This window comes from Pseudonaja textilis, chromosome 1 (genome assembly GCF_049901715.1).
Source record: "Pseudonaja textilis isolate UNSWEBS1 chromosome 1, rPseTex1.2, whole genome shotgun sequence".
Taxonomy (NCBI): Eukaryota; Metazoa; Chordata; class Lepidosauria; order Squamata; family Elapidae; genus Pseudonaja; species Pseudonaja textilis.
This window is the reverse complement of record NC_141990.1, coordinates 251,206,320-251,232,831: the sequence shown is the minus strand read 5'-3', so window position 1 is coordinate 251,232,831 and position 26,512 is coordinate 251,206,320. Positions and strand designations below refer to the sequence as shown.

Genomic DNA, 26,512 nt, shown 5'->3' with positions numbered 1-26,512 from the left:
TACATGATGCTTTAATGTAGTTTTAACTCATTCAATTTTCAGTGTTATTGTAAGTTAATTTGATATGTACTGAAATTGGATCAGGCATAACATGTACTATTGGTATATCATCAACTGCAGCAGTAAATAGTGGAAAAAGCTTTGGCTTTGTTTAGAATTAAATTAGAATAGGAAATGTATCTTTACTCACTGTGTGCTTAATCTGTTTAAGGCATTTTAAACAGAAAGTTTTAATTATATTATTGTTATATGAAATCAACTTAATTAATGCCATGTTATCTATTGAAAATTGTATCAACTTCTTTTAGAAAAAGTCAAGATGTTTAGTGAAGCCACATTGAGTCGATGATTTATATTTATTCAGTCTTGAATGTTTATGCTTTTTTTCTGTTATGTCTCTTGAATGCCCTCAGGGCAGGAAGATAAAAATAAACCAGATTATGATGATGATGATGACATGGGGCCTTTTTAAAGAATAGAATTGAACTAGAAAAGTTTTTTTTAAAATCAAATATGGAAACAGCAATAGATTTTATTTGATATATCCAGCATTTAAAACAAAAAAATACATTCAGTTTTCAGCAGGAATTATTTAAAGGGTGGTGTGTTATCTATATTATTTTTCATTTTATTGCCATCATTCGTACAAGAAAATAGAAATATTTTTGTTGCCTTAAATTTATTTTTCTTGCTCTTCTCCCTTACCTTTCAATATTTACTCCACTACCTCTGAGCATTTATTTCTAGGTTCTCTCAACCCACTCATTTCATTTTGTATAATTGTATTTCTTTCTCCTTCAGTTTTTTTCTTGATGCTATAATGAAAAGTTTGCTGTTATCTCTTGATGGACGACTTTGAAACTTCCACTTTCTAAAAAAGCTCCGGCTTTCCTGACAACTCCTTGTCACTGATGGAGAAATGCTCTGCCTTGTTGACTGTTTCCACAAAAATCATCATCAGATTGAAGAGATACAGCCCATTTCTTTTAATGTAAAGGTAAGTTGAACCAGCCATTCATTATTAATATTTTATTTGGGAGGGAAAGAGAGAAGGGGCTATTAAAATAATTTTATTTTTAAAGATTCAAATAAAATACAGCCTTCCACAAATGGAAATAGACATTAGAGTTAAATACTTTTTGCATTTTAAAAGTTTTCACATGTGTAATACTTGTGTTTAATCTAATGAAAGGCAGTCAGAGAGTAACTTACTACTCTATAATTAAATTTTCCAAGTACAATTGCTTATGTAATCAAAATAGTACACCTCACACAAGAGGGAAATCTCTGCATTTGAGAGAAGCTTGACAACCCACTCTTGGTTGTCTAAATAATAAGTTTATGGCTTCTCAATGAGAAGCTATTTTAATGATCCCAAAGGTAGCAGTGAAATTTTGATGCCTACAAAATACACATACATGCATAATAGTTTCCGATCTCCCTCCCCACCAATTAAATACAGTTCATTGCCCCACAAGGCAGACTAGAATAGATCTGTCCTTGTTTTATCTAACTTCCATTTTTATTTGATTATTGTCTTATGAAGTTTTGTTATATTGCTCTTCTACACATGTCGTAGCTCAACTTCTATCACAATGCCAATACAGAAAATGTTGGGAGGGGTCCTGGACTTTTGACTTCATGCTGTTTAGAAGTCTTTTTTACCTTTTAACATCAAAGGGATATTATTATCTGCTGCCTTTCCATACTGAGACATTTGGTTAAGGGCTTCTGGTCTCTGTTTATGTGCTTAATTAGAAGTTGTTTTGCTGATAGGCACTCAGTTGCCACAAGTGGAGCTATCAAAAGATTAAAAAACTGCAGGGTTAAACAAAGCTAATATGAGCTTTAATTTGGGCTCATGTCAATAATGTAAAATAATTAACATACTAGTAGCTACAATAGTTCAACCACTGTTTTACTCATCAGGTCTGCCACTACCATTTTATTCCATAGGATAATTAGAATGATATACAACAGAGAAGAGGTAGTGCAAATAACATATGCTTCCTTTGGGCTTTCAGTAGGTTGTCTGAAAATTCCTTCAAACATTTGTCCATGTACAAATGCCAACAATCTTGGTGATACACCTTTCGCCACTTTGGAAAATTCTTCCTGTTATACTTCAATACTTTATACATTTCAATGGCCTCCATAGCAAACATTAGCAAATATTCCTGGATATTCTTCTTGCCAGCCTCAACAGTTAAATAAATTCCAGATAAACCCCAAGATATAACTTGTGTTGTTTACCTCTCCAACAAAATATCTTTTCATGCTTCTGACTCACCATCAAAAGCATGGTAACCTATTCCTTGAATAATGGATGCAGTTTCAAAGATACAGGGGAGGAAAAGCTGTGTCTGAGTCAGTTATTGCTCTGTCCATGGGCCAGATTTGCTTCACACTTCATCAACAGAGCAGATGTGAGATACTGCATAGCCTTAACCTCAACCACTGTATCATATGGATTCTTCTTTGGAGCTTATTCCCAAATCATTCATTTTAAGGTCAGGAGAGCAGAAGTAAATACCATTTTTTGTTAGATGCTAAAATGGGAAAGTACATTTTAAAAAGAGAAACTGTAGTGGGGAAGCATGCTACCTTGTTGTTTCTATTTGAAGTCTGAGTTGTTAATGCAACTACTAATGATACATAGCTGCACAGGCTTCATAAATAGGACAGGATGGGCCACTTCCTTACCATATCTCCCTATCAGCCTAGTTTTCTCCAGCAACAATGAAAATTATGTCTGATACAATAATCTATCATAGTTTTTAGTTATATAAATATGTGCTATATACAGCATGAAGTCAACTTGAGGTCTAAAGTGAGAAGTCATCAGTACTAGATAAAAACTCTGTTCCTTTGAGTTATCTAAAAATGGCAAGTCTGTGAAATTGCTAAATTGCTGTCTAGATTTGGTAATGGGCTGAATGAAATCTGAACACTGAAACTGAATGCTGAATAGAAGTAACCACTATGTGTTGTAGTTCTGTAGTTCTATGGCAAGCCATGCTTATTTGGTGTCTATAAGTTAGAGAACTATGAATTTGTATCAAGAACTACATAATCCTGTGTTGCTACCTCTGTGTGGGAAAGTGCAAACCACAGTTTGCAGAAAAAACATATTTGCCCAAACAGGTATTGGATACTACTACTTGTCTGAAGAGAAAAAGATGCAGAGGAACAAGGAACAGGTCACAGTGTGTAACTAGCATGGTGGAAAACTCACCTAAAGAGAGCACCAACAATTGGAGAGAATACAAACAAAATCAAGTAACTCCAAAACTATCAAATTAACTGAATTATTTTCCACCCAACAAGCAAAGATCAAGAGCCACAAGGTTACGTGGAACTTATATAGGATGTTGATCAAACACAATTAAAACATGTTTATAAACTATCTGAAGTTCCTAAAAACTAAGAGAATGGATTTATAACTGATAAAGAAACAAGATAGCCAGAAAAGGGAACACAAATATCCTTTATGGTATGAAATCGTAAAAGACACATTCCTAGGGAAAAAAAACACGGTACCTATGAGTTGAGCCAATATCAGGATTACTCTAATCAGCTGACAATTTTGATAGAGACACGATAACATATCTCCTTGAGTTTTGCCCTTTCAGTGTGTGAACTCGGTGATCAATTACTCATCCCTGGCCATTACTTGACAAGATAGTAAATGTTCTATTCCTAAGGATGTTACATGAGAGATATAAGGAAGGGACTAAAGAAGGATATCTAGGAATACATATACAGAAAAATTAGTAAACCCAAGCAAGATTACAAATTAATTCAATCTGAGTTCTTATTCTTTCTCAACTTTTCAAAATGTCATTACAGTAGTTGGAATTCACATAGACAAGTCTCTATAACGATTAAGAATATCTTCAGTAGGAATATAATAATCATATCTGCCATATTAGTATCCATACTGAGCTGAGTAAAAAAACCTGCAACTTTCTACCTCAAAACATTGAAATCTGAGGTTATCTAATATTCTTCTCTGACAAAAGTTTTCTAAAAGATAAACATCCTATATAACCTGTTCATATCATGATATTTATCTGTGCTAAAAAGGAAAAACTGAACAATTTACCACTGTTGAATTACATCTTAAGGATCACTAAGGATGTTGTAGTTCAGATCCATAGGCACATGCACTTCATAACAAGGGCAATTAGACACCCCATCTATGTGAGCCAAACAATGCTAGGAAAGTAATGAAAGATATAGAAATATAATTTCAAACTTCCTGGAGTTATACAGGGATAAGGACAGTTCACCCTTTCTTTCCTTCAAGTTCATTATATGGTGGTTTGAGCACTCAATTTTGGCTCCCTACTAGTTAAGAAATCAGCTCTGTTTCACTCAATTGACAAAAAAGACTCCCCCCACCCCAGTCTAGATTTGGTGGAGAAGGGTTTTCAAGGATTGATAATGGAAAGAATGCTTGCCTTTGCTAGTTGGTTTTGCCCAGTTGAGGAAAGCTTGCATAATTATAGATTTGTGGACCATTAGCTGCGGTAGTCTAAACCTGTTTCATTTCAGTGAACATTTAGTGACTAAAGAAATAAGAAATGTATATATTAACAATGTGATTATGTTATAGTGACTATTTATAGTTCCCCCTTTTTTCCCACATGCTTACTTATCTTCCTCCCCTCATGTTAGAGCAGTCTTCAATCGTATGCAGCTATGGGACCAATTAACACATACTACCAAAATGCTTTTTGGCAGCTACCCGATGACAACACTACTTTGTCATGGAGATTTCAGTATGTGATTAGAGCAACAAACATACTGATTTTATAAAGCTACAACTGAATTTAAACAATTTCCAGAACTGGTTTGTTTTTTAAGGGTACATCCAGGAAGAACTGCTCAGTGCCGATGAGCCCTTATTTCTAGTGTCAGCCTCCCTCCTCTTGAACTACTAGTGCTTGCTCTCACATATCTGATATTTTAGACATTATTTGTTATTGTATGTCAGGGCTCCATACTTATAATAAACACAATGTTTTGAGTAAAAGAAAAAGGAGAGTGGAATGGAAAGTGGAGAATGAATGACAATTGTAATAGCAAGCAGTTGTGATCAAGATAGCTGTAATGCTGCTGAGGGAAGGAGGAGGTGAGTGCCTGGTTGGGCTGACAGAATCTATTAAGATTCCTTCTGAGTTTATGAATTCTTAGCTCAGGTTATGTAACCGGAGACATCTGTATATAAAGAGTCAAAAAAGTCAAGATGAGAGCCAAGACTCCACAATAGAAGCCCACCCTTTTCTGTGCATTAGAACAAATGTAAAAAAGGGGCGGAGTTTCAATTGCATGATTCCAACTGCCATCTTTATTTCCCTTCCCTATATAACCCTTGACTTCCCTTCCCTATATAACCCTGTATGCAAAATGTTGTTTTCTGGTGCCAGACCTGAATTTTTGATTGCTTACAAAACTCCATTATTGGTTATCCCCATTATGCTCTGTTTCAACAAAGATATTTTCCTACATTGTTAAGTAGTTGGAAGTAGACAATGTGGTCTATTTGTTTAAGTCATCCAGGAATCAGCAGGTAAATCAAGAGGTATCATCTTGAATTCTTCCTTAAATCCCTCATGGGAATGAAACATGAGAAGGTATCAGAATCATCATCAATCTTTTATTATTTAGATAAAACTAGAATTAGTCTTTTGGTCATGATCTTTTATAGATCTTTATTTTATTAGTAGACAGAAATGCATTTTCTAAAATGAAACAGTGAAGTGGAATAATAAATTATTTAATTTGTTTCTAAAGCTTTACATTTAATATTATAGCTATGTATTTAATATTATGTTTTAATACATGTCATTCACCTTACAGTTTTTCAAATAGTTTTGTTTGTAATTGTATTGATTTAATTTTAGTTGGTACATTGGGATTATCTTTGCAAATAGCAGCATGGGATGGTGGTTAATAGCATGCTACTTTATTTTATTTCAATTCTGTTCCACTTAGAAATGTATTATGTGCTCCCTGCTGCCAAAGACTGTGAAAAGCCCTTGAAATAGCAATATAGAACGTTATTTCTTTGGTACAGAAGATGCTAAAGAGTAATGATGCCTTTTTAATACAAACAAAACACAATGGAAGTAAGTGTGTCTTCTTAGCAAGCTCTAAGTCCACTAATCTTCTAACAGATTTTCCGGTTGAATCCTTGCACATGAAGCTGCTGAATTACAGTCGCTCAATATTTTTTTCTCTTTCTGTATATAAAATACATAGTTGTTTACAACTTAGATTGAAGTTGGGAATGGGAATGAAGATCTAAACCTTCTCCTTAAACACCTAAGGCTGTCCATACTCCCCTAGCACATGGAGCAGTTGCTTTTTGAAGGAAAATATGGAGATCTATTCCCTCCATTATTTTTATTTATATCCCATTTTTATTATTTTTATACAAAATCAAAGGCAGTGAACATATCCAACACACCTTCCTCCTCCTATTTTTCCTACAAGAACCCTGTGAGGTGGGATGAATGGAGAGACACTGGCCCAAGGTCACCCAGCTGGTTTTCAGTCAATTTGAAATTGTAAATGCTGAAATTGTGATTCAGTGAAAACGGTGTCCCCAGTAGCATGTTCAATACCTCAACCTGAATGATAAGAAATTTACTTTGGAGAGTTATAGTTGGCAAATGCCTATTTTGTTGTTGTTGTTGTTGATGATGATGTTGCTGTTGCTCTTCCTCCTCCTCCTCCTCCTCCTCCTTCTTCTTCTCTCTCCCTCCCTTTCTTCTCTGTCTTTCTCTCTGCCACCCCAATCAATTGCTTTAACAGATTGAAATGGACATTCAATTTTAGGGTGTTTTTCATTCTAGTATGACAATGACCCAGATTGCAATGAAATAAATCTTAAAAGTTGAATTTCCTTTCCAACCTGCAATATTGTTATTAATTTTTATTAAACCATACATTCTCTCAGAGTATAATTAATTAATTTATACATGTTAGCTACTGCAAGGATATTAGAAAGCTCGAGAAGTGTTTGGTTCCTTGAACAGAAGGATAGATAATTATATTGTGGGAGTATGATTTGATGTTTAGAATAATTGCATTTTGAAAGTAAATATGTTATGAAATTTAAGTCAAATTGGAAATTTATTTATTTATTAAATTTATTGATTGCCCAGGAGGTTTTACAGTATTAATAAGATAAAATTTTATAAAGCTTAAATACAGTAAAAACTAAATAATATAAAAAGATAAATACTCAACTCTAACTAAAAATTGCTCCTAGACTACCATTTAATACATGGATATGCAAAGTCTGAATTTTTTTCAAACTTAGAATTTATAATCCAGTTTTCTAACATTTCCTAATCAGAACATATTTTTAATACTGTGGATAGAATTTAGTGTAGTTCCTTAATGTTATATTCTGTTTTGATCATAGTTAGTGGCATTCATATTTTGCTAAATTTTAGTGATTTTTGTTCTTTTAAAATGATATAAATATTATTCATAATAAATCAATTAAATATTGGAAAGTTAGAAGCTCAATGGTATTTGTAAATCCCCTTTTCATTCATTTATCCCCTTTTCTTTTTTTCTTCTAAATTTATATTTCTTCTTTACAGTGAACATTTAAAAATGCTTTTAATTTTAGAATTACAATTTAGCTGAAATTCTAACTTCTCTATTAAAAACCAGGGCCATATTTCCATGTTTTGCTTAATGTATAACCTTCATTAGAAACCAATATAATTAGAAGAATAGTAACAAATTCAGTAAAATTAGGGATGGACAAATTGCTTTCACCCATTTTCTATTTTTTCCATTTTTTCTTCATTTCATTCTTACATTAATTTGATTTTTTTTTGGAAAAAAGTTTTATGAATATCTGTATTCATTATTGTTATCAGCCCAAGTCAATCCACTGCAACATGAAGCCTTCTTTATATTTGACTGTGATCCATCAACATGATTATGAATTAGCAGAGAGGATTAGAAGAGAGATGTTCCCAATCTCAAAAAAGTAATAGAAGTGTGCATTTTGAAGATAACACTGCTTCAGTTAACACATTCATCTTAAGTGTGAAATTAGATTGTTAATTAAATTTCTCCTCCATCACTAATTTAAAGTGTTCCAATTGATTAGGAGCACTGATTGTATGGGTTTCCTGGGTAAGAGTCTGATCCTTATGCAAAACTGCATTTGTTATATTTCTGCTCTAGTTTAACAATTAGCTTAATAGTTTACTGGACACTCAGTATTTCTTTTTAAGTATATCATGCAATTTTCCTCTCTCTCTTTACGTCTCCCTCTCTCTCTCCCTCCTTCTCCCTCTCCCTCCTATCTATCTATCTATCTATCTATCTATCTATCTATCTATCTATCTATCTATCTATCTATCTATCATTTACCCACCCACTACCTACCTACCTACCTGTCATCTATCTATCCATCCAGTGGTGGGTTTCCAAATTGTTTCCTACTGGTTCTATGTGCAATTCTATGTGCACCTGGTTTGTGCGTGTGTGGAGGTCTCAAAGATCGACCTCTGTCAAGCTGATAAGCTGAGCTGTTTTTTAGCTCAGCTGAGGTGCAGCAATCCACTCTGCAACATGAATCAGCTGAACTAAAAAACAAGGGAATATAGGAGAAGTAACAGCGGGGATGGTATTTGCCAGTTTTCTGAACTAGTCAAATTCAGAACCAGTCCAAACTGGCTGAATACACCCTCTGTATCTGTCTGTCTGTCTGTCTGTCTGTCTATCATCTATCTTGCTATATCTCTATATCTATTATTTTCCTTTGGAGTCTTCAACACTTTATCTTTGAATCATTCTCTTAGGCGACTTTCTTCTCACTAAAAGAAAATTATATTACAGGTGAAAACAGGTGAAATCTGCCTCAAAATATTATAAAGGTAGGTTAGCATAACATAGGTCTCTCACTAATAAGTGCATTTCTACTTCAAGACTAATAATATATTCATTAACAGGTTTATCTGAGCCACAGGCTGGTAAAAAGTCTGCCATAATGGAATCTACAGTCTACCTTCCCTTAAGTTGTCACAACAAAAGGATACGAATGTTAGATTATGTCATATCCCAGTTACAGGAATTTACATGTCTTCCACTTCTTCTCTGGGGGGAGGGTGTGGAGAAACATCTTCTATTTTTACACAATGACTATCATGTGTGCTGTTTTCAATTGCAATGATTACCAGGAGGTAGCATGTTACCATTTCATCTAAGTTGGGAATAATCAGTCAGGTAAAAAGGGCATTAGATCTCAATTTCAAGCAGTAGAAATAGCTTCAACAAAAGCATTTCCTTTTTTATTTTTAATCTACTATTCATGAATAATTATGAATTATTCATAAATCACATTTGACTGATATTTGTGACAATCTGATAACATCACCTTCTCTCCCAAATTGTAATTTTTTTTTTAAGAAAACCTCTATATCAATATATATTTTCATGAAACTGATTTTAAATTATACTTCCAACTTCTGGAATATTTATATAGCATCTTCTTTTTAACAATTATTCTGTCTTCTTTTTAAAATAACTTCCTATCTAGGACTCAATAAATAAATGCTGCTAAAATGCCTCTTGTTTGCTTCTCGCTTGCACTGAGTTCTAGTAATAAAATCTCATAAGACAGGAAGGTCAAACTTAGCATAAGAAATACAGGATACTTTTTCCCAATTAGCTCTTTTTCCTTTTTCCTTCCTCTGTTCTGTGCCAGTAAATGCAAAACAGGAAACCAGGCAATTACAAATTTGAAATGCTTTATTTCTAGATTATTATACACTGATCATACTCAAAAGTACATAACGTCCTTTGCAACTGGAAGACGAAGCATCTGACTAGCCAGAGTTGTCTCTAGCTGAGTGGCAAGGAATTCCACAAACTACTCTGAATGACAAACTGGAATGAAGGGCAAGAAGCAAAAGCAAGAGAAACAGAGATCTGGAATCAGAGAGGACAGTAGCTTCCAGGGGAGGACTAAGGATCCAGAAGTAGCTGTTATGTAGCCCCAAAGTTTCGTATGGCTTGATCAGATATGTTGCTACCTTCTCATTCAAGGAGATGTGCTGGTCACTTTTACTGAGCTCTTTGAAGCTGTTGACAAGTACAATATGGCAATATGTGAATGATGTGTGGGTATTAGGTGAGAAAAAGAGAGAGGTTGAGAAAGTTGTAAATGCTTTGTTAGATTTCTTAGGACAATAGGGCCTAAGAGTTTTAAGGAAGGAATTGTAATATGTAGAGTCTGATTTAGGACATTTGATTAGGTATGGAAGAATCAATCCAGAGAGAGGATTGAGAAGATAGTTAGATAATCTATACCGAGAACTCTTGTGTTGAGTTAGTCTGAGTTAAAGGAACCTTTCGATTTGTTTGTAGCGGTGGAAGAGGTGTGTGTTTGTTCTAGCTCAGGTGTGACCTGGGAAGAAGAAACTTACAGGTTTTTTTTGGTTGACAATTGATGGATTTAATAGTGCATGGTTGGCCTTTGCATATACAGCTGCTATGGCTATATTTGTGGGAGGAAGTAGGAAGCTGACTTTTGGAAGTGCTTTAATATTAAGTGTTTTAATGCAGAAAGCATATGTGGCTTATATATGTTAGATTTTTAAAGCTATTTTATTGTTAAAGGGAATTTGTTTCTTTCAACTGACAAGAATTTAAATTCAGTTGAATTCCTTTTGGGAGAGACAAGAATGGGAAGATAGAACAATGCATGATTGTATTGAAGTTCTAGATTTACAGACAAAGGTGAGAGAGGATTTGGAAGATAGCCCAATAGAGGAAGGTATTAATTTGTTTATTTATGAATCTTTTGGAGTAAAGAATGCTTATCTGCTGAGTATTTTGTTTAGGTGTGCGAAGTGTTTGCTTTGGTGCAAGCCTTGAAACCTCTAGAAAATGAAGTGTGGGTAAGCAGTGGCTGAAGTTATAGAATACTTGGCTATAATATATGTTGATGCTAGTAGGAAGAGAAGTTTTCCAAAGAGATTTTGGGAAATAGATTAGCAGATGAAGTTTATGTATGTATGCATAGATGCATGTATGAGAGAAGATAATTGTTTTAGTTCCTGTTATGGAATGGGATATAAAACCAGGTTTCATTGATGAAGAGAAACAGATGACATTATAAGATATGGAGTATGTAGATTGGAAGTGATTAATAGAGATTGCAGATAGTTAATAAGCCTATTATGAGAGACATAATAGAGAGGGTACATGAAGCTACCTATTGGGGAACACAAGTATCTGTGGCTTTTGTGAAGAGAAAATATATTTGTAGAAGTATGCGCACAATAGTTTTGCAAGTGAGTAGAATACACACACACACACACACACACACACACACACACACACACACACACATAATGTAAATGTGTATGATCCTGACAGGAGGAAGAGATTTGGCCATTTTAGAGAATGTCAGTTGCTTGTACTATAATGTTAGCAGTGAGTATTTTGAAATATCTGTTGGTGATTGATGGCTGGAAGCTTTTCTGTGTGCGAGAGCAAATGCACAAATGCCTGTGAAGTTAATATTGGAATAGATAGATAGATAGATAGATAGATAGATAGATAGATAGATAGATATGCATTGATAGTGCATTTATAGTGATAAAGGTACACATTTTACTTTTCATGTGATAAAAGGGTATAGGAAAAAAAATGTAAATGGATTGGCAATAGACCTGTTGGGGTTCTTTCCTCAGGTGGGGTAAAGAATGAGAAATATGAAACAATACATTAAATAAATTAATATTAGCAATTCAATTACCCTGGATGAAATGTTTACCTCTAACTCTATTGTGAATGCGTACTTGTTTGAGAAAATATGTTGAACTTTCACTGTATGAAATGATGTTTGGAATACCTTATACTGCAAGTGTGGGTATGTCTAGAATTGTACTTAAAGATTTTTTTTTTTTTAGAAAATATATACAGGAACTGTCCCAGTGTTTTGTTTTGTTTTTAAGGTCTAAAGGACTTTTGGCACATTACCACCGTTTGATTTCCAAGTGCATGATTTTAAGAGTGGAGACTGGGTCCTGATAAAGCAGTGGAGAGCTTTGGGAAGCTGAGGCCTATCTGGGAAGGACCATTACAAGTACTGTTGACTACTGAGTCTGCTGTGCAGATGTGAGTGAGGTTGGACACATCATTCATGTGTGCAGGGATTTGTGGATCCAGTTCCTGTTTCCAGTGGAAGCAAGCTTCGGAAGGACTGGACTTTTTATTTTCTATTTCTTTTAGATAGTGAGGATAGGTAGTTACATGTCTGGTTTAGCTTAGGTTTGTAGAACTTTGAGATATATTGTTGATTATTTGGTTGAATGTAATTTTTTCTTTGTATTGATTATTTTAAGACATGAAATAATAGAGTGTTGTACACAGGTATTGTGTCTTCTGAGTGCGGAAGAGGATAAAGAAGTGGATGTAAGTTCCCAAAGACCGGTTGTAAGTTTTGAAGTGTAAAACTACATATGTTCAGGTGGGTGGGGGCCTAGTCCATTTGTGAATATGATGTGGATAGTTATTATTGCCTTATGTGGGGTAGGAATGGAGGCTTCTGGGGTATTGCCTGGTTATCCATTAACGTGGCAATGGTTATGTTTCCAAACTGAAGCCGACAATATAGAATATGAAGGAGGATATCACTGACATTGATGAAACCTATGGCTGAAGTTGGAATCTATATAAGATCCACCTTAGGTGATGGTTTATATTTGAGAAAATATCTAGTATGTAATCGCACATATGACATAAGGACTTGTCTAAGAGGATGGAACAACTATATGATCGTTGTTTTGACATGTATGGCAATTATTCTCCTTCTTATATGAGATTTGGAGAAGGGATTATTTATGCCATTTATTGAATTAAGAAGTACTCTAATGAAATTGATGTTTTGGTGTGACAGTTTAGCTAGTGTAAAATGTCCATTTAACTGGAAAGGTAGATGTACAGCTAGATGTTTTGAAGTGCCAATAATTTTACATAGAAGTTTAAGATACTGAAGGTAAAGAGCCTAATGTGAGGAATGAAAATCTTTTTCTGGAATTAATGAGAGTAGCTTTGAATAGTTTTTCTTTTTGTGTGAAAGGAGAGACTACAGTTATAGACATCATATCTACTTGTTTTATAGAAGTTCCAGTGCCAAGAAGATTTTTTTATATAGTAGAGTTTACAATTATTATATATATCCTGATGATACATTTCGTATAATTTGTCAAAGATGATACTTTGTTTGGATTTAATGACTGTTATGGCACCTGCACATGTTAAGGATACAAACAAAGAAATTAAATTATATGATGAGGTGCTGAACATGAATCTGTGGATGAACATGTGAAGAAATATAGAGGAAAAACATTAGTGTTTAATGATGCTTCTTTTACAGAATGTGATGATATGTAAGTTGTGTTTCTGCTGTTGTAAGGTTAAGGAACCTGAAGTAAAACGTAAAACGTTTAGTAAGCAGGAAGTTAGGCTTATGTTGTGAGAGCCTGATGGAAATTCTCAGGTGTAAATTATTTACAAAAGAAAATGGTGGAATTGTTATAAGTAAAATTTGGTTATTACACCTGAGAATATAAAGAGCCGAACTGAAGCCATTTTGTGTTCGCAGTTTGAACTTTTAAAGCTCAGAACAGTTATGAAATGTGTTTTCTGCTAGGAATAATACCAGATTGCAACACTCTGTACTTGGCATGGAATTAGAGGTATGTGCTGGGGTGCTCTGACATTATAAATGTCACATTAAAAGATATTAATATTTTGTTATAATCTTCTGGAATTTGATGTTGAAAGTTGTCCATGAGAGGTTAGAACTTTTTATGAAAATGTTGTATTACATCCGTATGTGGAAACAGGAATTTGTTATGTAACCATGTGATTTGCTAAACCTATATAAACTGTATTCACTAAATGGAAGTATCTCCTTCCTTCTAGAAAATGTTTTTTTTTTTCTGGAGTACAGGGGTCCATACTGCAGTATTTTCCCTAATAAAGCATCCTATGGATCAGATTATCAAAAGTCTGTTAATTCATTTTTATGTACTTCTCACACTATTTTAACATTTTCTCAATAATTTTTCCTTTCCATTAGTTTTCTCAACCTTTTTTAATTATCTCATTCCTTTCTAAATTCAATTATATATATATCTTTTTCTAAGTTTCAATATCTTTCTAATCATATTTATACTTTTGTCTGTCCTGTTTCAATTTCATATTTTTTCTCATTAAACAAAATTTTCCCCTGTAGTTACTGATTAGAGTATGATACCTTTGTATCTTTTAATTTCTGTCCATTCAACTCTTATTTAAACTTCAATTTATGCCTTTACAATTATAACATTCAATATAACACATAACTTCCAGTAAAATTCTGCTTGGTACATTCTTAAAATACACACTAAGTTCTTAAAGAGAAAGTATGTATGTATGTATGCATGTATGGCATTCAGCTTTGTTCGGGTATTTTCCCACGTCATTGTAGTTGTGCTTTAAAAGTTGTAGCAATGTTTTGGCAGAATCTCATCTACCATCATCAGGCTTCTGTATTACAGAATTACAGAATTCTGTATTACAGAATTACAGCCAATACAGAAGCCTGATACACACACACACACACACACACACACACACACACACACACACACACACACACACACACATATATATATATATATATATATATATATATATATATATATATATATATTCTTAAGTTTTTGTAGGTATTCACATGTATGGCATTCGGCTTTGTTCGGGTATTTTCCCACATGATTGTAGTTGTGCTTTTAAAGTTGTAGCAACATTTCGGCAGAAGCCTGAACAGAAGCCTGATGATGGCAGATGAGATTCTGCCGAAACGTTGCTACAACTTTAAAAGCACAACTACAATGATGTGGGAAAATACCTGAACAAAGCCGAATACCATACACACACACACTCATACACACACACACACATATATAAAACAGTAATAAATAAAATACTTATTCTATTCCAATTCAGCTCTATCATTAACATTAGTTATAATCTTTAATATCTTTTACATTTCTTTTCAATGGGATATCATACTTCCTTAGGAACACTTATAATATTTCCATAATTTTTTTTTCATATTTCTTTCATATTCCTCTTCACTTAAATTTTTATAACTCATTAATAATAATTAAAATGTTCCCCTCCTTTCCTAATTTCATTCTCTCATTCTCTTTATTTCATTTATTTATTAATAAACATTCCATTACAATGAGTATTTTATCTATTATTTTAATCACACTTGTTTCATATTTTTGAAGTTAATTTCTATTACCAATATAACAATACTATCTTATGTACCCTTGCAGAAGCCCTCTTTTAATTAAGTTTTCACCCATTATCTCTGTGTCTTCTAAATAGGCTAATACCTTTAATCCTAGTATGTTTTCCCTGTTTCTCTATATCATGTTTCTGTCCTTTATAATTTGTTTTCCTTTCCCTCTTCCCCCTCTTCTTCCCCCTCCCCTTTTTGACCCCTTGTCTCTCTTCTGTAATCCTCTCTTCTCTTTCTTCCTAATGTTGCAATTACTTTTCAAACAATTTTGGGGGGGTTGTTTTTTCAGATCTTAAATTTTTCACTCCCTTTCCCCCTCTTCCTTTCTTTTCCCCACATAGAATTACTTGGTCACTGAAGATGGCTTCTTCTTTGTCCCGCCCTTCTTGTTCTACAGGCATTTCTTGTTGCTTCTCATAGTTCAGGATCTCCATTTCTAAAAATTGAAATATGAAGCCAAAAAAACCTGTTCCTTCTTGTGCATCTTCTTTCTGTTTTTTAAGTTCCATTTTCAGTTCTTCTGTTTAAACAACCACACGATTAATTTTAGTCCTTTAGATCCAATAGCCCAAAATCCAAAAATCACCAAGTAATCCAAATAACCCAAAGCTGTTTCTTCTTGCTTCCTTTTTTCACTTTCTCTTCCTGGTGTTCTATTATCTTGTTACAATGTTTCAGTTAGAATGTATCTTTTAGGAATCTTGTTAAAGTTTCACTGTTAATTCCTTTCACTTCCAGGTGGTCTTCTCCATTTTTCCAGATCCCACCCTTTTGTTTTTTTTCCTCTTCTCTCCTTTCCTTCTTTTAAATTTTTTTGAAAATCCAGAAATATTTATTATCCCTTTAACATTTTATTTTCAGCTTAAATGCCTGGTAATGTCAAAGTGGATTTTTGTCAGTTTCTTATGTAAATCTCTTAGTTGTCAATATGGGGAAGGAAAGAAAAAAACCCAAATCCTTTCCCTTCCCTCTCTCATTCGCGGCTTCAAAATCTTCTTTCCAGAAGATTCCAAATTCCAGGGTACCTTATTTATTGCTTTTTCAGTTCAACCCATCAGCTAAAATTTTCTCGTCTTATCTTCCTCCTGCACATTCTTTTCTGGTCAAGTTCTTCTTTGAGGTGGCCATTTCTGACCACTGCTGCAACTGCCTTTGGGAAAGGGAGTAATGGCCAGCTGGGGAGGACAGATGCGGCTCTCCTCGACCCTGTTGGTGGTCTCCCCCCTCTTTACCATCTCTACAGGGTGGCTTAGCCCCAAAACCAGCTGGCTCCGGGTGCTCCAGCAGTGAGCACAGATTGAAACTGCACACGATCACAAATTTCAGTCCATTGCCGAAGAAGCTCAAACCAGAAGTCCTCCTGGACTAATATCTTGTGTGATTGCCTTCAGTTAGTCCCTTGTTAGATCAAAACCATCCTCTTCCTGCTTCATTTTCTCCTCTCCCTCCTCCCCCTTTCATCTTATTGATACAAGTGTTTTCTTGGATGTTTCAAAATTTGATCCATGATTCAAATTAAATCACACAGGCAGTATTTTTTTTTATAACCCCTGACTTGCAAAATCTTGTTTACTTAAATATAATCACAAACTCTTTTTTAGTCTTCTGATTTAACAGTGCTGGAGATGAGGGATTGGGTTTAGTGCATCTCTCACCATGTCCCTTGCTATATGAGTCTTAAATACTAAGCAACAACAATAATAGTAATAATAGTAATAATAATAATAATAATAATAATAATAATAATAATAATAATAATAATACACAGTGTTGAACCATCTTTGATGGTGGTCAACAAGAGGAAGCTGCTCAAAGTGCAGCAAACCAAGAATCAATATAGAAAAACAGCGATGCAAACTCAGGCTGACAGCTGGTGTAACTAAGACTACATGGACAGTTCGTTGAAAAGATCCAAGGAAAAGTAGGTAAGGAAAAGACCTGGTTATGGCTAACCAACAGAACACTGAAGAAAGAGACACAAGGCCTGATTCTTGCAGCCCTAGAACAAGCCATCAGAACAAATGGAATCAAAGCCAGAATAGAAAAATCTGCTGATGACCCCAAATACAGACTCTGCAAAAAAGCAGATGAAACCATTGATCACATATTGAGCTGTTGCAAGACAATCTCTCAAACTGACTGCAAACAATGTCACAACACAGTCACTCAGATGGTCCACTGGAACTTGTGTCACAACTAACATTTGCCTGTATGAAAGAACTGGTGGGATCATAAGCCTGAGAAAGTGGTCAAAAATGAGGATGCAAAACTACTGTGGGACTTCCGAATGAAAAGTTTTGGAACACAATATTTTTTTTTAAAAGTGTGGATCATTGACATTGTCATACCTGGTGACAGTAGAATCTACAAGAAACAACTTGAAAAAATCACCAGATATCAGGACTTGAAAATCGAACCTCAGAGACTCTGGCATAAACCAGTGCAGTTGGTTCCAGTGGTATTCGGCACACTGGGTGCTGTGCCTAAAGACCCAGGCAATCACTTAAAAACAATTGACGCTGACAAAATCACCATTGGCCAGCTGTAGAAGGCCACCTTACTGGGATCTGCTCACATAATCCGCCAATACATCATGCAGTCCTAAACGCTTGGGAAGTATTTGACTAGTGATTTATGATATGAAACCCAGCATAGTTATCTCGTTTGTTGTGTACACTGTCGTTTTTTTTTTGTAGAATGACAACAACATCAACATCAATAATAATAAAAGAAATAATGCAAGTTTCAGAATTAAAAATCATTCTAGCTAAACATCTTATTTAAAATAATATGTTTTCATGAGTTGACAATCCTGGCACTGTCAAAAACTCTGGGTTGTTTTCACCTCACTGAGGAAAAATACATGTATATAAACTGAATAATGAAATTTCATTGCTTGGAATGTTTTTATTATACCTGCTGTGTAAGGCTGTTACTTGTGCTAAATATACATTTTATATCTATACAACAACAATCACAGAATATTGAGTGATGATTTGTTCTATGCGTTCATGGTTTATTTTGGGGAAGTAAGAATAGCTTCGATATTTAAGCTCTTGGAAAATGGGTTCTGTATACAGTACCCCAGACTAATATAAATAGCATTTTGAGATGGCAAGTGATAAATTTCTGTTTCTTTAGCTGACAAATGCCTATAATTATATGATATAATTATATGATACTAATAAAATGTACAGCTAAACAAGATGTGGACAATTAAAATTCATGCTTCAAGGGATGTTTAGAAACCTTTACAAGAGGGCTTTCAATCTTCCTTCCCCTAAATAGGTGGGTATTCAAAAGTAAATGGATATTTCAACCCTAATCACATGTGCAATAAATTCAGTAGCAGTAGAAAAAGAAAGAAAGAAGAAAGGAAAGCCAATAAGCAGAAAGAGCAGAAAACACTGTAGAAGTTGCACTGGGATAAATTAAATAAACCTAAAAGGATTTGAAACAGAAGGAAATATCATTTAACAAAACAATGATAATAATAATTTCAGAAATTTAGAAAGGAGTTGATTGAACTGCGAAAATAAAGGTCATTTAATGATAAATGTCATTGTCTTTATCGTTAATAAAGGAAAATTGAAAGAAATAATGGGAAGCATATGAAACAATTACTCTGAAAAGAATGATATCCCACATGCATTTCATTGAGTTGGGCATATTTGTCTGGTTGATAGATGCATTTTGAATTGAAACGAGCTTGCCAGCCAGTAAAATAAACTGATTTTTCTTTCTCTTTCTTCTCTCTCAATCAGTTCTTTGGAAAGATAGCTTATCTAACTGTGAGTTGCAATCACAGCTGTTAAGGCACCAAAGCTACAGAGGTAGAGTTCAGAACATCGACATGAAAATTTTATGAAGATCTATATAAGGATTGGCAAGCCATGGCTTCCATTACCTCAAAGCTAGCATGCATCTCATGAATATTTGTCTGCAACATGGCTGAATTCAGGTGGTCTAATTTAAACAAAACAAAACAAAATCATGTGAAGCAATGGAAGGTTATTGCTGGTCTTATCTTTAGTATGATTTTCAAGTCCTCATACAAAGCAAAATCATGACACTGAAAATTTGGCAGCAGTATGACTAAATTATATCAACACATTTTTCTTTCTCTCTGTATATCTCCCACCCCCACAATAAAGGTAGGAATGGGTGTCTTAAAGCCCACCTTTAAAACCCCATATTTCAGCCCCATTCTATGACACAGGACGACTTCCTGCAGCTTTTCAGAAGGTCAAGAAACCAAATTGTAAGCTTTAGATTTTTTAAAAATTCTTTAGAAGTTGTCAACCTCACTCTTGATCTAGATTTAACTGGCCTTGCTTTACCTCAAGGGCCTGAAAGGTTTATCTAAGGTAACTTTCCACCTGCCTTGAGAAACTGTCCAAATTCAATTTCTGTACCAGGTATAAAGGTAGAGATAAATCAGTGGATAAAAATATATTTTACAGCTTAGTCAAAACTTAGACTGAGGTTAGGATGGATGTCATGGATTCTCATTATCTACATCTGAGGACAGCCACTGTGACTGGAAACAGATACTTTTTACTTATACTTATCCTTTAAACCACATACAATTGCTAAGGAAACCCTAAGGGCCATTTTGTGCATACATTTGCCTTGGAATATAAAATATTGCCTTAGTAAATAAAGTAAAGTCATATGTAAAGTCATATTCTCCAGGGAATAACCTGCAGATCAGTGTTGGGTTGGGATTAAACAATGAAAAGAGCCAGAGCCAAATATATGTGAACAAGATCCCATTCTCTCTTTTTAAAGCATCCTTGTTTCTGACTTTATACAATTCTCCAGAATAGTACAGATAGTTTTTCCTATACATATGAATTAGTAATTTGTGGAAGGCTTTTAGGTTCTAATTAAGAAAATTATCCCTCCTTTCCTCACCTCCCCACCTCAGTCCTACCAATGAATTCAGTCAAAACTGAATTAAACAGTTAACTCAATTAAACCAGAACCTTAATACCTATAATAATTTGTAAATATACTATACCTAAAACTTTCTATCTAATAGTAAGTGTAGAGTGACCTTTATTCTCTCCAGTGACTCTGCTGTATGCTATGTGCTACTACTAGAAGAAAGTGTGCTTTTAAATGATAAACTGTTTTTAAAATACATACTGTAAGTTACAATAAAGTTTAGGGGTAAATTGATTTCAATGCGACTGCAGAAAGATGAATTGGAATAAGCTGTGATGGCAAATGAAAAAATAAAGTGGTTTTTCAACTAGAATAGATAACTTTCATATTTTCTCCTTATATAGAAATTTTAAATGTGAGATTAGTTTTGCCCCATTTAGTAAGAAATGTGTAGATTGTTGAGGCAAAATACATTATAAAAGGGAAATGAAAGAAAATTCTAGTCTGCATATAATTGATCAAGGATGTTTCTCCACTGCTCCTGGCTAGTTCTGGTCCATTTTCAAAGTCGATTTTATTTTTCTTTCCACCTAAAATTTGATCCCATTCTACTCTGATAATTATCTACTGATGAACAAACAGATGAATGGTCAAAGTTCCGGAGCCACTTAATCTCATTTATTACCAACTTTCCATTAGATTGAAGAGAACAAAAAGAGGTGTGTTGTAAGTCAAATTCATAAACATAGTTAAATCTTCTGGAATTCAGTACCATACTTTTAAGAAATAAATTTAAAAACTGAATAAACTCTTCTTGATGGATGGTGTTCCTGCTTTAGGACATTAACTAATATCTGTAAGCATTGTAAATGTTACCTTAAATGTATTATTTTAATTGTTTTTCTTTAAGAAAGATAAAACAATACCCTAAGGAGCTTTAGTATTTGCAAGGCATATGCTACATTCATTTAGAGCAATTTGTGTAAATTTTCTTTCTGCCATTCATCCTGCTATTGTGTCACTCCTCTGTTTCTGCTGTTGCATTGCTATTTGTAATACACAGTTTTTACAAGAGTAACAGAGCCAATCTTTGGAATAAAAACAAAAACAGCAGCTGTAGCACCTTAAAGCACCAGCAGGTTTTATTGTGCTATGCTTTTTTGCAGACAGCTGTCTACATTCAATGCACAATGTAGTTATTCTACGTAATATTTCAGAACAGAATGGAACATCTGCTCCTGAGAATGTGATTTTCCCATGAATCAATCACCTTAGATTCTTCCATTATTTTGTTTAGCAGACAAAATTTCAATTAGCTTAATGGAAAAAGTAGAATCAAGAGAAAATTTTAGCACTAGAACACATTGATCATTATCCTTCAGATAGAAGTGCTTAGACGAGTAAGTGGAATAGATTTTCTTTGGTCCCAAGGAGGACTACAGTTGCAGACTCTTCTCTCCACTTTAGAGCACTGATTTATCCCAGAGATATACTCTATAACAACAATTCCTAATTGTTGACATATTAAGGCATCATTTTTAAAAAAAAGTAAAACTGGAGAAATGCCAATTAAAACATGATGCCTGGCAGAGGGATCCCTCTTTATCCTTGACCAAAGATACTACAAAATATTATGCTAAACTAGTTGTTCCACTTCCATTCATATATGATTTAACCTAGTAGATATTAATAAAATAGTCAAGCTTAAGAAAAACAGATAAACACACTTTAGCTGTTGCAATAAATAGGCAACTTCCAGGTTAGACTAATCAGAAGTTTTGCTGAATCCAGCTGAACTTACTCCAAGGAAAAAGGAGTGAAATTCCAGCTTTAAGTATTATTTGTTTTAAAGGAAGATATTGATAAGAAGAAGGCACATGCTTCTCTTTGGGACAGTTGCAATATACAGCATGAATATCAATGTTGCTTGCATGAAAAAAAATCTTTCTTTTCCCCTTGAAGTCTCTCTTTAGATATTATGTGTTATCTGCAAGGCCACAAAGGGAAAGTCTTGTGCCAATCTTGCCTTGATTCTTCCTCCCCCCCACCTCCCCCCCATTAAAACTTTGGTGATTTCTTCATCTGCTGCAACCCATAAGCATAAGCAACAACTTATCTGGCCTTTTTTTGCCCTATACTAGAACTTCTGCAACAGTTCTTCAAGGACTTTAGAGAGGAAAAGATCTATTGTGCAGATATGCCTCTTGCTTATCCAATACTGAAAATCACACTGTCAAGATTCAGGTTAATGTCAGCATTGTAACTAACAAACTCCAAAACCAATAAACTCCGAGACAAGCATTTTCTCAAAATTCTAATTTATTAGAGTTGTCATATTGGCACATCAGGGAAAACCCAAATCTGAGAGTTATGTGTTTTCCCTTCCCAAAAGAAAATCAAAGGTCCATCCCCTGCACCCTCCAGTCTATCATATGGCCAAATCAAACGTCTTCCCAACTGGAGACATCCATCCAGACACTCCTCTCCAGGTGCAGGGTAACATGTCCTTGAGTTTCTGAGAAAGAATGTTGTTGAGTCTGATCTTCCACCTCACTATGACATTCCCCCCTCCCAAATTCCCAGGCACTAGATGTGGCAGTCTCAAAGCTTCCAAGTAAAATATGGCTTCCAAGGCTGACACACACATTACTATAGATGTGAGCACTTGATCTTGAAAAACATTTATGGATTTTTTTAAAGAAATATAGTCTTATAATCCAATAACTGATATTCAGATTCTGTGTTTTGAGCATTATCTGAAGAAATATATTGGCAAATCTCTACATCTGCTTCAGATATGGAAAAAACATAATGAGAATGAGAAGAAGGATTTTCTTCCTTAAGAATTATTTTTTTTGTACCTGGATGTTGTATATGAAACCGGAAGGCATTATAGGTAGTTCTTGACTTATGACCACAATTGGAACCAGAAAACAATGTGGTCACTAAACGAGTCATTACATGATTGGATTTGATTTTACAACTATTGACCATTAAGCAAATCATGTGATTGTTAAATGAATCACATAGTCATTAAGTGAATTTAAGTGATTTCCGCAACTGATTTTACTTGTGAAAGGTTTTCAGATTGTAATCAGATGACTGCAATATGCTACTACAGTCATAAATGTGAACCAATTGCTGAATTGTGGTCATTTGACTGTAATGGGATATTGTGATGGTCATCACTCCTCTGTCTCTGTCTCTGTCTCTGTCTCTGTCTTGTCTCTGTCTCTCTTTTTCTTTCTTCTTTCCCCCATTAGCTAAAGCCAAAAGCTAAGAAGAGCTATAGCATTGTTGAGCTCCATGAAAAGCAGCCCATCTCCCTTGTTTATAGCTATTCATGCCAGGGAGGAGAAGCCTTTTTTTTTCAATTCATTGCTACAGAGCACATAACCTTCCTTTCTTTAGAATAGCTTGGCAAGACTGTTTTACACCGTTCCCATCACAATTAGCTGCATTAACACCATCTGTCCCCGCTTTCAGTTACAAATGAGAGCAAAAGTCCATTCAGAGGCCGATTGAAAGATCTTGTTCTTTCTTTCTTTCACACAGCCTCATAAGATTGTTTGGTTCTCTTGTGATTCACGGCTGAGTTTGGAGAACAGGAGAGAGGGCACAAGTTCAATATTCTCCCTGGAAATTCCTTGATAAAACCCTTGTATTTTGCAGGGAGGATGGCATTTGCTCTGCACAGAAATATATTCTTTATGGCCACTTTCAATAACAGCAACAAGCCTGTTTTCCCATCTGTACTTTAGTCTCCTTTGTGTGCTTGCTTCTCCACCAAATCACCAAACTCGCTTGTGAGAAATATGTTCCTAATATAAAAATACCCCATGGGATATTGTGATATATTTGCCCAACCAACTCTAATGGTATGAAATTGCCCTATAGAATGTAAAATGAGTAATGCTTGATGCACCTTGCTGAAAGGTAAAGATAAATCTCATCTGTTTTTAGGGCTCAGCATCCCTTGGAGACTTCATTTGAAGATGCAGGTGCAGTAAGAACTCAGCTGACCTGCCAGAAAGTCACTCCGTCTGAGCCAGCATTCCCATGAATCATTAGACTACCAATTTCAGCCTTTCTCCAAATTTCAGAATTGCTTTCATCATGAAGTCACTGTTTACCTTTTGTTTTCAACTTGAAACAATGTGCTATCAACTTCTAGCCTATTGTGACTATAAAGAGAAGCATGGAAGAAGCTAACGTTAAGGTACACAGCCATTTCATATACTTAGTTATCACTGTTCCTTGAAATATTTGTCAACCAACTAATGCTATATGATAAATGCAACAAAATAAATTGGTCTGTTGCAATATTTGTATCTGTTTTGATTTCCTTGTCAGGTCCAAGAAAACATTATTATTATTTTTAGCCTTATTTTCTTAATTCTACTTCCTTTTTAATCTTCCTTTTGTTTCCAAAATTGGGTTTAAATTCTTCCTAAATTAGATAGGAAATTATAAACAGGAGCACAATATTTTACGACAGCCCAGTATGGCTAATGACTAGCAGCCATATGTTGTAAAACTTCAGTCTGAAGTAGTAGCAAGCCAGAATAACAAATAATGCAGCCAGCTCTGGAAAGGGTGCCAAAGAAGGAGATTTAAGTTAAGCCAGGAAATGAATGGCTTTTTTACCCAAAATTCCAGGTCTATTTGGGCAATGTTTCAAATATATTGGTGGAACTTGTTTGTTGTGGCAAGATGTTAGCCATACATTTCTATGGAGACTACTTGCCATCTTCGTAGTGAGTGAAAGCATATTAGAAAGATAAGTTCAGAAATACTCTTTTCAATCCCTTCTGCTTGTAAAGTTTATTCCTGTTTGTAATGCACTGAGTTACTCACAACAATGCAGAAAAAATCTTGGTTCACATTGAATTTATAGCAGTTCAAAATATGGAGAATGGCCAACTGGTGAGACATGGACTGCATCCAGTTGCCAAAGCCATATAAGTGTACTCTGGAGATCTAAAAAAACCACACCAATATTAAACAACAAAAAATATCCTTCCAAATTTAAATGGAAAAATAAATAATAGTTCTTTGAAAATGAGAGATTCCTCTCTTAGCGGCATCTGTGTATGATGAAGGGAACCAGAATGAAGTCCTACTCTTTTATTAATATTTCATGCATTTACACAAAAAAATGGGACTTTAATGGCATGACCATATCTGTTCCATGGGCTTCAATGGACACCCCTGAACTCTTTAATATTAGCATTTTTGGATAGATTTTGTAGACAACATTTAAATGAAAAGTTAATACCATGATGAAGTCCTGAATATTAAACTGATTAAATTAATAATAAATCAGTATATTTTGTTTTCTTTTCAGATGATATATAACTTTCTCTTTCTCTGTTTATTATAAAATCTAATTCATTAGGATGTCAGACTCCATGGCAATAAAACCCCTGATATATGGTTTTTGGCCACTACGTTGACTAAGAAAGCCTGTTATGGAAGACTGTACTATGGGAAAAATTGAAAGGAAAAGATTTCTAGGTCTTAAACATGTCTTAAACTCCATTCTCAATGGAGCCTCGGGAATTAAAGATGTTCTATGCTGTTAATCTGAATATATTGTGATATAATTGGAGTAAAAAATTTAAACATTCAACAAGAAGAAATAAGGCTTACTTTCAGATGTAAATATTCTTGGTGACTGAAAATAGAATGAGAACTGGTTTACAAAATAATAGGAATGTACCAAGTACTATTTATCATTTAATCATTTATTAACCAATACATTATCCTCCACTTAGAGACAAACAACCTACTCTCTAATAAACAATTTAGTTTCAGAAAAAAACTGTCCTGTAATCTGCAATTCTTACACTGTAAAAACATATGGACTAACAACTTGATCAGGACAAAGCAATTGATGCAATTTACATAGACTTCTGTAAAGCCATTGACTCAGTGGTACATGACAAACTACTCCTAAAACTGGACACCTCTGGACTGGTATCTCTGGAGACCTGCATAACTGGATAGAAGCATTCCTGTCAAACAGACAACAAATGGTCAAAATTGGGAGCATCCTATCAAGTCCTGTACCTCCAAGGCAGCGTTATAGGACCAACTTTCTTCATACCCCACATAAATGATCTCTTTGGTCATATTAAGAGCAACTGCGTTCTCTTCTCTGATGATGTAAAGCTGTTCAATACCACAGACAATACTGCTACCTTCAAAAAGATCTTGACTATGGATCAGAATAGTCAAACAAATGGCAATTTCAAATCTCAACAAATAAAT

The 26,512-nt window shown here is 34.5% G+C and overlaps 1 long non-coding RNA gene and 1 pseudogene across 1 annotated transcript; both read left to right on the top strand.

The window, feature by feature from the left end:
* Positions 1-805: 805 nt before the first annotated feature.
* On the top strand, positions 806-24,564 carry LOC148128147 (uncharacterized). The gene is made up of 2 exons (XR_015741374.1): positions 806-997; positions 24,203-24,564. It is a non-coding gene; the product is annotated as an uncharacterized LOC148128147 (long non-coding RNA).
* On the top strand, positions 10,741-17,954 carry LOC148128148 (uncharacterized; annotated as a pseudogene).
* Positions 24,565-26,512: the final 1,948 nt, after the last annotated feature.